The following is a 9,636-nucleotide window of genomic DNA, read 5'->3' as shown; positions in this document are numbered from 1 at the left end:
AGAGAGGCGTGTAGCCTATTTATTTAATATTTTATTTATTCATTTTATTATTATTTTATTTGTTGCCATGCCTAAAATAATAGTCAAGCATATGGGCATTTGTCTGATTGATTGGTTGAAAATGTTATTAACATATTGCAGAATGGGTACAATACAGTACAGCTCAATACAACAACTGCTAAGACTGGAGGATGAAGACCAGAAAAATACTTTCGACTTGTTTACATAAGGGTCCTCCATTTTCAATTCATCAAAACATTTAGAGACATACAAATATACAGTATTTTCATAAAACATTTATTGGGTTTTGTTATTTAATAAAGGTGCCCCTAAAAAAGATTCTGTGCCCCCGAGAGGGTCGCATCCTCCCGGTCATCATCACGGGACGTCCAACACTCCGGTCATCACTACGAGACAGCCAGAGACAGGGAGACGGGACAGGCGTTAGAGAGTTCCCGTGATTGTGATGGGCGGACATAGCGATAGATAGAAGTGGTAAGCATATATGTGAATAGAATAGATATATGTAGTAAGCATATTATGTGAATAGAATAGAAGTACTTAACCCAGCAATGAACTCTAAACCACGTTGACAGACCACGGACAGAAGACGGTAAGAAGCTGATCCATGACCTCGGTGGTGCACGTAGAACAGTCACTGCAATCTTGGCCAAGACCCAGAGACATCCACCACCTTGGTCAGCACTATGAGACAACCACTCCGAGAGATGGGGGGGCAGGGGTTAGAGAGTTACCATGTTTGTAGTGGGCGGAGATGGAGTAGGATGAGATACAAGACAATAGCTCAGGGCCGTATGCCCCGGGGGCAGGAGAAACCACTCAGAAGGTTCAGCACTGCAGGCCAGACAGAAGACGGTATGAAGCTGTTCCATGGGACCGGTTGAGACAGAGACGGAGGTTAAAAAGGTTCTCCCATGTCTGCAGAAAAGCAGAGATGGGAGCAAATAGACATCCTAACTAAACTAGACAGATTAATCTAAGGGGCAGTCCCCGACCAGGTGAGATCAGGGTAGGTTGAAGGAGAGAGAGAAAAGATGGGTCTTAAGCAGGGATTTAAAAGCTTCGACAGAGCAGATGCCCCTGACGACGGCAGGTAATTCAAATTGGTTCCACAGGTAGGGAGTGCGGTAGACAAAGGCTCTGTGTCCGGCGGATTTCTTTTTAACTCTAGGAATCGATAGAAGCCCCGCATTTTGTGAGCGCAGAGCACGAGCGGGGCGAGTATCGGGAGATGAGATCGGATAGATTGAGCGGTGCAAGCCCATTTAAGGTGAGGAGTAGCACTTTAAAGTCAAATCTGGCTTGAATAGGAAGCCAGTGTAGGGCAGACAAAACTGGTGTGATGTGATCAAATGTTCAAATTTTTGTTAGTATCCGTACAGCCGCATTTTGCACGAGTTGAAGATTTTTGATGCTTGAATTAGGTAGGCCTGAAAAAAGTGCATTACAGTAGTCTAGACGTGATGAGACAAAGGCATGAATTAGCGTTTCAGCATCAACCAGAGTTAAAATGGGCAGAATTTTTTCGATATTACGAAGATGGAAGACTTGTGACATTTTTTATATGTGCATTAAATGAGAGGGAGGAATAAAAAATTACTCAGAGGTTTTTTATGGTGGAGCTCTGGGATACATGACAAGTATCAAAGTTGAGGGAGATGTCCTGAAACAGGCCTCTGTGGTTTGGGGGGGGGGGGGGCAACAATTAACATCTCAGTTTTATCTGCATTAAGCAGTAGAAAGTTTTGCAACATCCACTTTTTAATGGCAAGCCTCAAGATTTTGTAATAGGGAGGAATCGTTTGGCTTTGCCCTATATGTCTTGAATCTAGACAGCTTGGCCCTACAGTATGTGTCTTGAACAGCTTCTAGACAGCCGTATGTTGGTGTAGTTTGAGAACCGGCCGAACCTTAGTGTAGTTTGAGAACCGGCCGAACCTTAGTGTAGTTTGAGAACCGGCCGTACTTTAGTGTAGTTTGAGAACCGGCCGTACTTTAGTGTAGTTTGAGAACCGGCCGTACTTTAGTGTAGTTTGAGAACCGGCCGTACTTTAGTGTAGTTTGAGAACCGGCCGTACCTTAGTGTTCAGATGAAGCTGTTTTTCCCAGTTCCTGAGGAGCCGACCGCGGAGGAGATGTGAGTTTGTTTATCCGACCTTTAGCCTTTTAACTGTTTATCAGTTGGAACGCTGCCTTTACACAACACCCCCCGCCCCCCCCTGGTTTACCCCTTCTTCAGAGAGAGTGAGCGGCAAACATGATCACACAGCATCACCACATCGTTTACCGTTCCCACAATGCCTTGTGTTTCATCAGAGGGGGGGGGGGGGGGGGCACTTACAGACCTCTCCCACGCCGTATAAACATCTCCGTTTTAACACAGGAAAGTGAAATCTCACGTTGGCATTTCTTTTTTAGACACAGTATAGATTTTTACACTGACAAGATTCATTAGAATCTTCTCTCCATCGTTCTCTCCATCCTTCTCTCCATTTTTCTATACATTCTTATATCCATCCTTCTCTCCATCCTTCCTTCCTCCTTATCTTCATCCTTCCTTCCTCCATCGGTCTCTCCATCGTTCTCTCCATCCTTCTCTCCATTTTTCTCTCCATCCTTCTCTCCACCCTTCTCTCCATCCTTCCTTCCTCCTTCTCTTCATCCTTCCTTCCTCCCTCCTTCTCTTCCTCCTTCTCTTCCTCCTTCTCTTCATCCTTCTCTCCATCCTTCCTACCTTCTTCTCTTCATCCTTCCCTCATTCCTTCCTTCTGCTCCTTCATCTATATTCCAACACATGTAAACAAACCATTCAACTCACAACTTTTCCAGGCTGTTGTTGTGTTTATTGCAGCCAGTATCTATCCGTGTGTACGTCTGTCTGTGGGGGAAGGGTGGGTGGGGGGGGGGGGGGGGGGCGGAGTGGGGCAGGTGGGGGGCACTGTAAGTTACAATGTAATTTGGATCCTGTATTGAGTTGTAATAATCATACTTAAAAGAAGTGGAAAAGTCTCGCCAATGAGGTGAGATAATGTCACATATAGATTAGGCCTACTTCACACCGCAGTCAGGACAGCTGAAACCATCACAGTCAGGACAGACAGCTGAAACCATCACAGTCAGGACAGACAGCTGAAACCACCACAGTCAGGACAGCTGAAACCATCACAGTCAGGACAGACAGCTGACACCATCACAGTCAGGACAGCTGAAACCATCACAGTCAGGACAGACAGCTGAAACCATCACAGTCAGGACAGCTGACACCATCACAGTCAGGACAGATAGCTGAAACCATCACAGTCAGACAGCTGAAACCATCACAGTCAGGACAACTGAAACCACCACAGTCAGGACAGCTGAAACCATCACAGTCAGGACAGCTGAAACCATCACAGTCAGACAGCTGAAACCACTACAGTCAGGACAGACAGCTGAAACCACCACAGTGAGTCAGGACAGCTGAAACCATCACAGTCAGGACAGCTGAAACCATCACAGTCAGGACAGACAGCTGACACCATCACAGTCAGGACAGCTGAAACCATCACAGTCAGGACAGCTGAAACCATCACAGTCAGGACAGACAGCTGACACCATCACAGTCAGGACAGACAGCTGACACCATCACAGTCAGGACAGACAGCTGACACCATCACAGTCAGGACAGCTGACACCATCACAGTCAGGACAGCTGACACCATCACAGTCAGGACAGATTAAACCCCCCCAATGTTCCACCGTCGACTAAAAACACATTTCTTCAAACAATATAAAAGAAAATATATACTAACCTACATACTGTCTTTTACTATTGTGCACTTTCCTACTTTGCCAAGTAATCTATCTTGACTATACTATGCTAATATGTCTATACTCATGGGTGTAAAGTACTTGAGTAATTGTACTTTGTTACAATACTTAAGTACTGTTTTTGGGTATTTCTACTTTACTCGAGTATTATTAGGTTTGTATACTTTTACTCAATTACATTTCAGAGAAAAAAAAACATACTTTTTACTCCTTACTTAAAATACAGACCTACAAAGTACAAATCTCACAGGTCCAACTATTTAAATTAGTATATTTGTTTCTCTGGCCGAACTAACGTTAACGTTATTAATCCTGCGGCCACGCTTTATTTAAAAACAGCCAATCAATGGAAAATGAACCTGCCCATACCCATGCTGATTGGTCCTTGTGCAAGACAAGAAAGCGGGGATCTTTGATTAAACACCTGCTATCAGAAGAATAGACACAAACGATAGTACGAGTGATGAAGAGGACGAAACGGAGCATTTCATTGCCCCGGAATAAATAAAAGGTTTTTACTTTTACTTTTTAGTACTTAAGTTCATTTAAAAGTAGAAACTTTTTTACTCTTTATTTTTTACTCTTACTCAAGATATTTTTTTTTTATTTATTTTTTTTATTTTTTTAAATCATCTCGCGGCCCACCCGTGGCTGCTCGCGGCCCAACTTTTTTTTCTGTCGCGACCCCGACTTTGGGAACCACTGAGCTAAATGACTAAATGTAAATGTGTGTGTATGTGTTTGAAAGAGAGATAGCATGAATATGTGTGGACTCTCCTTGGCAGATATCAGCCAATATCAACTTTCTACAGATCTACTAATCTGGCACAGATGTCCTCACATCATCATCAGGTGGCTTCTTCGTTCCGAAGGTTGCCTATCACTCTCCAACCCATTCTGTCCCCACTTCTTCTCTCCAACTCTGTGACTCCGCCTCTCACTCCGCTCCAATCACAGATGTCGTCTACCCAGCCTCTTCTTGGTCTTCCACTTCCTCTCTCTCCATCCACCTTCCCCATCACCACCTTCTTGAACATCTCCCCGCTGGATCCTCTCAGCACGTACCCGCACAACTCCATCTTTCTCTTTTTCAACCTCTCCAGCAGCTGTCCTCCTTGCATACCCGCTCTTCTCAGTACCTCCTCATTCTTGATCTTATCCTTCCATGTTATCTTCAGCATCTTCCTCAGCGTCCACATTTCAAAAGAGTCTATCATCCTCTTTGCCTCTTCATTCAGTGTCCATGCTTCTGCTCAATAATTCCTTATGGTTCCAGAATGCGCCCTTTGCAATTCCGGTTCTTCTCTTAATGTCCATGTTAGCTCACAACAATAGCTAAATATATGCATAAAGACTCGACAATGTTTCACAGCTCGTGTGTGCGAGACACACAGACAGACAGAAATATAGTTATATCTGAGAGAGAGAGAGAGAGAGAGAGAGAGAGAGAGAGAGATCTGTGTGTGTGAGCGAGAGAGACAGACACAGACAGACAGAAATATAGTTATATCTGTCTGTGTGTGAGAGAGAGAGAGAGGTGTGTGTGTGAGAGACAGAGAGAGAGAGAGAAAGGGACAGACAGAAAGATATGTATATCTGTGTGTGAGAGAGATAGAGAGGTATCTGTGAGAGCAAGAGAGACAGACAGAAATATAGTTCTATCTGTCTGTGTGTGAGAGAGAAAGAGAGAGAGAGAGGTGTGTGTGTGTGTGTGAGAGACAGAGAGAGAGAGAGAGAAAGAGACAGACAGAAAGATATGTATATCTGTGTGTGAGAGAGATAGAGAGGTATCTGTGAGAGCAAGAGAGACAGACAGAAATATAGTTCTATCTGTCTGTGTGTGAGAGAGAAAGAGAGAGAGACGGAAAGAGACAGACAGAAAGATAATTATATCTGTCTGTGTGTGAGAGAGAAAGAGAGAGAGAGATGGAAGGAGAGACAGACAGAAAGATAGTTCTATCTGTGTGTGTGTGTGTGTGTGTGTGTGTGTGTGTGTGTGTGTGTGTGTGTGTGTGTGTGTGTGTGTGTGTGTGTGTGTGTGTGTGTGTGTGTGTGTGTGTGTGTGTGTGTGTGTGTGTGTGTGTGTGTGTGTGTGTGTGTGTGTGTGTGTGTGTGTGTGTGTGTGTGTGTGTGTGTGTGTGTGTGTGTGTGTGTGAGAGACAGACAGACAGTTATGTGAGAAAGAAAGAGAGTTATGTCTGTCTGTCTGTCTGTGTGGTGTGTGTGTGTGAGAGAGAGCGAGGGGTCTGTTTTTGTTTTAGTTTGTTGTGTGCTAGACTGGCTCTAATGGGATCATAACCATGTTGCCTGTTGTGATTCTGTTCCAGTGTCTGTAGCAGAGATTCTGTTCTAGTGTCTGTGATTCTGTTCTAGTGTCAGTGATTCTGTTCTGTAGCAGAGATTTTGTTCTAGTGTCAGTGATTCTGTTCTAGTGTCTGTGATTATGTTCTAGTGTCAGTGATTCTGTTCTAGTGTCAGTGATTCTGTTCTGTAGCAGATATTTTGTTCTAGTGTCAGTGATTCTGTTCTAGTGTCAGTGATTCTGTTCTAGTGTCTGTGATTCTGTTCTAGTGTCAGTGATTCTGTTCTAGTGTCTGTGATTCTGTTCTAGTGTCAGTGATTCTGTTCTAGTGTCAGTGATTCTGTTCTAGTGTCAGTGATTCTGTTCTAGTGTCAGTGATTCTGTTCTAGTGTCAGTGATTCTGTTCTAGTGTTTGTGATTCTGTTCTAGTGTCAGTGATTCTGTTCTAGTGTCAGTGATTCTGTTCTAGTGTCAGTGATTCTGTTCTAGTGTCTGTGATTCTGTTCTAGTGTCTGTGATTCTGTTCTAGTGTCAGTGATTCTGTTCTAGTGTCAGTGATTCTGTTCTAGTGTCAGTGATTCTGTTCTAGTGTCTGTGATTCTGTCCTAGTGTCAGTGATTCTGTTCTGTAGCAGAGATTCTGTTCTAGTGTCTGTGATTAGTGTCTGTGATTCTGTTCTAGTGTCAGTGATTCTGTTCTAGTGTCTGTGATTAGTGTCTGTGATTCTGTTCTAGTGTCAGTGATTCTGTTCTAGTGTCTGTGATTAGTGTTTGTGATTCTGTTCTAGTGTCAGTGATTCTGTTCTAGTGTCTGTGATTAGTGTCTGTGATTCTGTTCTAGTGTCAGTGATTCTGTTCTAGTGTCTATGATTAGTGTCTGTGATTCTGTTCTAGTGTAAGTGATTCTGTTATAGTGTCTGTGATTCTGTTCTAGTGTCTGTGATTCTGTTCTAGTGTCAGTTATTCTGTTCTAGTGTCTGTGATTCTGTTCTAGTGTCTGTGATTCTGTTCTGTAGCAGAGATTCTGTTCTAGTGTCTGTGATTCTGTTCAAGTGTCTGTGATTCTGTTCTAGTGTCTGTGATTCTGTTCTAGTGTCTGTGATTTAGTTCTAGTGTCTGTGATTCTGTTCTAGTGTCTGTAGCAGTTATTCTACCAAATGAAAACTGTCCCTATATATCATTTTATATAAGAACAAAGAGCCTGAGAATCTCAAGGTAATCAATTGGTCCTTGACATTCCTGGACGTTATCTGGAGATTTCCACTGCTCGGATGGTTGGGGTTGGACAAGCGGGCATGGAGTTGTGGACTGCTGTGTCCAAATTGGTCAATAACTCCATGTAGTGGCGGAGTATAGGGATGGGGTGTCAGTCCTGGGGAGTCCGGCGGTCTGGGGAGGGTGGGGGGGGATGTCTGTCTGCCTGTCTAGTGTCTAATGTCTTCTGTGTTGTTTGTGATGTCTTTATTATTTTAACTTGTTATTGCTATTTTAATTTTTTTTACATCTTTTATTGGTGAAACATAGGTGGTACAGAGAAACAAAGGTTGATTATCAATATATAACATATCACCATGTTTCTTTTTTGCTTTTATGGGACATGACGACGAGACACGGACAGGACTGAGATTGAACAGGGACGACAAAAAAAAACAATAAAGACAAAAACTAAACAAAATCGAAAACAGGCAAAAAGAAAGCGAAAATTATTTACGATCAGTATTTCTTTAGGATCAGTCAGGGTCAAGGGATGTGAGCGTGTTTATGAATGTGATTAGAGGTTGCCATCTGTCATAAAAATTGGCAATTGAGCCTCTTAGAGAGTACTTTACCTTTTCCGATGAAAGATATGACATCAAGTCCTTGAGCCAGGAGGTGGTGGACGGTGGGCTTGAGGATACGTCTACGGGCTATGAGTGAGGCGAAGGCTACAACATCTCGTTCCTTCCTGGAGAAACCAGCAGGTGTAAGGGGCAACCCAAAGATGGCTACCAAGGGGCATGGCTCTAGGTTGATGATTAGGGCCTTGCCTAGCGTGTTGAAAAAACAAGACCAGAACTCAGCCAGCTTGGGGCAGGAGAAGAACATATGGGTGTGATTGGCAGGTGACAGGCCACACCTGTCACAGATATCGTTTGTGTCTGGAAAAAGGTTGTTAAGTCTAGCTTTTGTAAAATGGACCCTGTTCAAGATCTTGAACTGAATTAGACTTAGACGAGCACACGATGATGTATTATTGACCCTAAAGACTGCCTCGTCCCACTGTCCATCAGCCAGGTCAAGCTCCGCTTCCCATTTACCTCTAACCCCTGCAAGCGAGAACACTTCCAGTGATGATATGAGATCGTATAGACTAGAGATCCCGCCTTGTGCCTTGGGAAGAGAGAGTATCTTGTTAACCACTGTTGGGGACTGAGGAAAAGGTACAAGGTGGGTACGAGCGTAGTCACGGGCCTGAAGATAACGGAATAGGTGAGAATGGGGTAAGTTAAACTTAGCTTGGAGATCTTCGAAAGAGGCAAATGAGCCCTCTAGATATAAGTCTACAAAACTGGTCAAACCTCTCTCTCTCCATAGGTTAAAAGCTGTATCTGAGCTGGAAGGTTTAAATAGGTGATTGTTGCAGATCGGGCTGTGCGGGGAAGCTGTTTTAAGCCTAAAGTGTTTCCTAAACTGGTTCCAGATTTTCAGTGTGGAAAGTACTACCGGGTTTTTTATGTGATCAGGACAATGAGAGGTCAGGGGGGCACAGACAAGCGCCATCAAAGATGACGGACATGCAGAGTGGCTCTCCATTATACACCAGTTGAGATTAGGGAAATTGTACCATTTTTGAATTCTCTGAAGGTTTGCTGCCCAGTAGTAGTGTAGAAGGTTGGGCAGTGCAAGACCACCTTCACTTTTGCTTTTCTGGAGAAGCGCTCTGCGTGCCCTTGGACTCTTGCCCGCCCAGATAAAAGTAGAAATAGTTTTGTCTAACATTTAAAAAAAATTATTTAGGTAAGAACACCGGGAGGGATTGGAAAAGAAACTAAAATCTTGGCAGAATATTCATTTTAACAGAGTTAATTCTGCCTGCCAGAGAGATAGGGAGAGAGTCCCACCGTATCAGATCAGATTTAATATCCACGACAAATTTTGTGATGTTGTCCCCTAATTAACGAAGAGAGGGAGTGAGTGTAGTAACTTCCTAGCTTAATCTATCTATCTACCTGCTCTGCGTTGTGTTAAACCTTAAAAAGCCCTTGAAGTACTATATCTACAAATGCAGATAACCAGGTAATGGTTTCTGCTCGTTACCAACAGAGAAAACAACGCGGCGGTTGAAGAAAACGAGTTCCGAGCAGATCGATCTTTGAAGAATCCGTGTTTAATGAAAAGGATTTCAACAGATATTACAAAAGAATAAATGCAATGAACCTACGAGATGCATCCAATATGCCGGAGGATCGTAGAATTCAGACTAAATATTCAATATAACCTAAAAAGCTTGTCTATAAGCATCTC

The sequence above is a fragment of the Notolepis coatsorum genome (genome assembly GCF_963971535.1).
Source record: "Notolepis coatsorum genome assembly, chromosome: 2".
Classification (NCBI taxonomy): Eukaryota; Metazoa; Chordata; class Actinopteri; order Aulopiformes; family Paralepididae; genus Notolepis; species Notolepis coatsorum.
The sequence above is the reverse complement of the archived record's forward strand: the minus strand, read 5'-3'. Positions refer to the sequence as shown.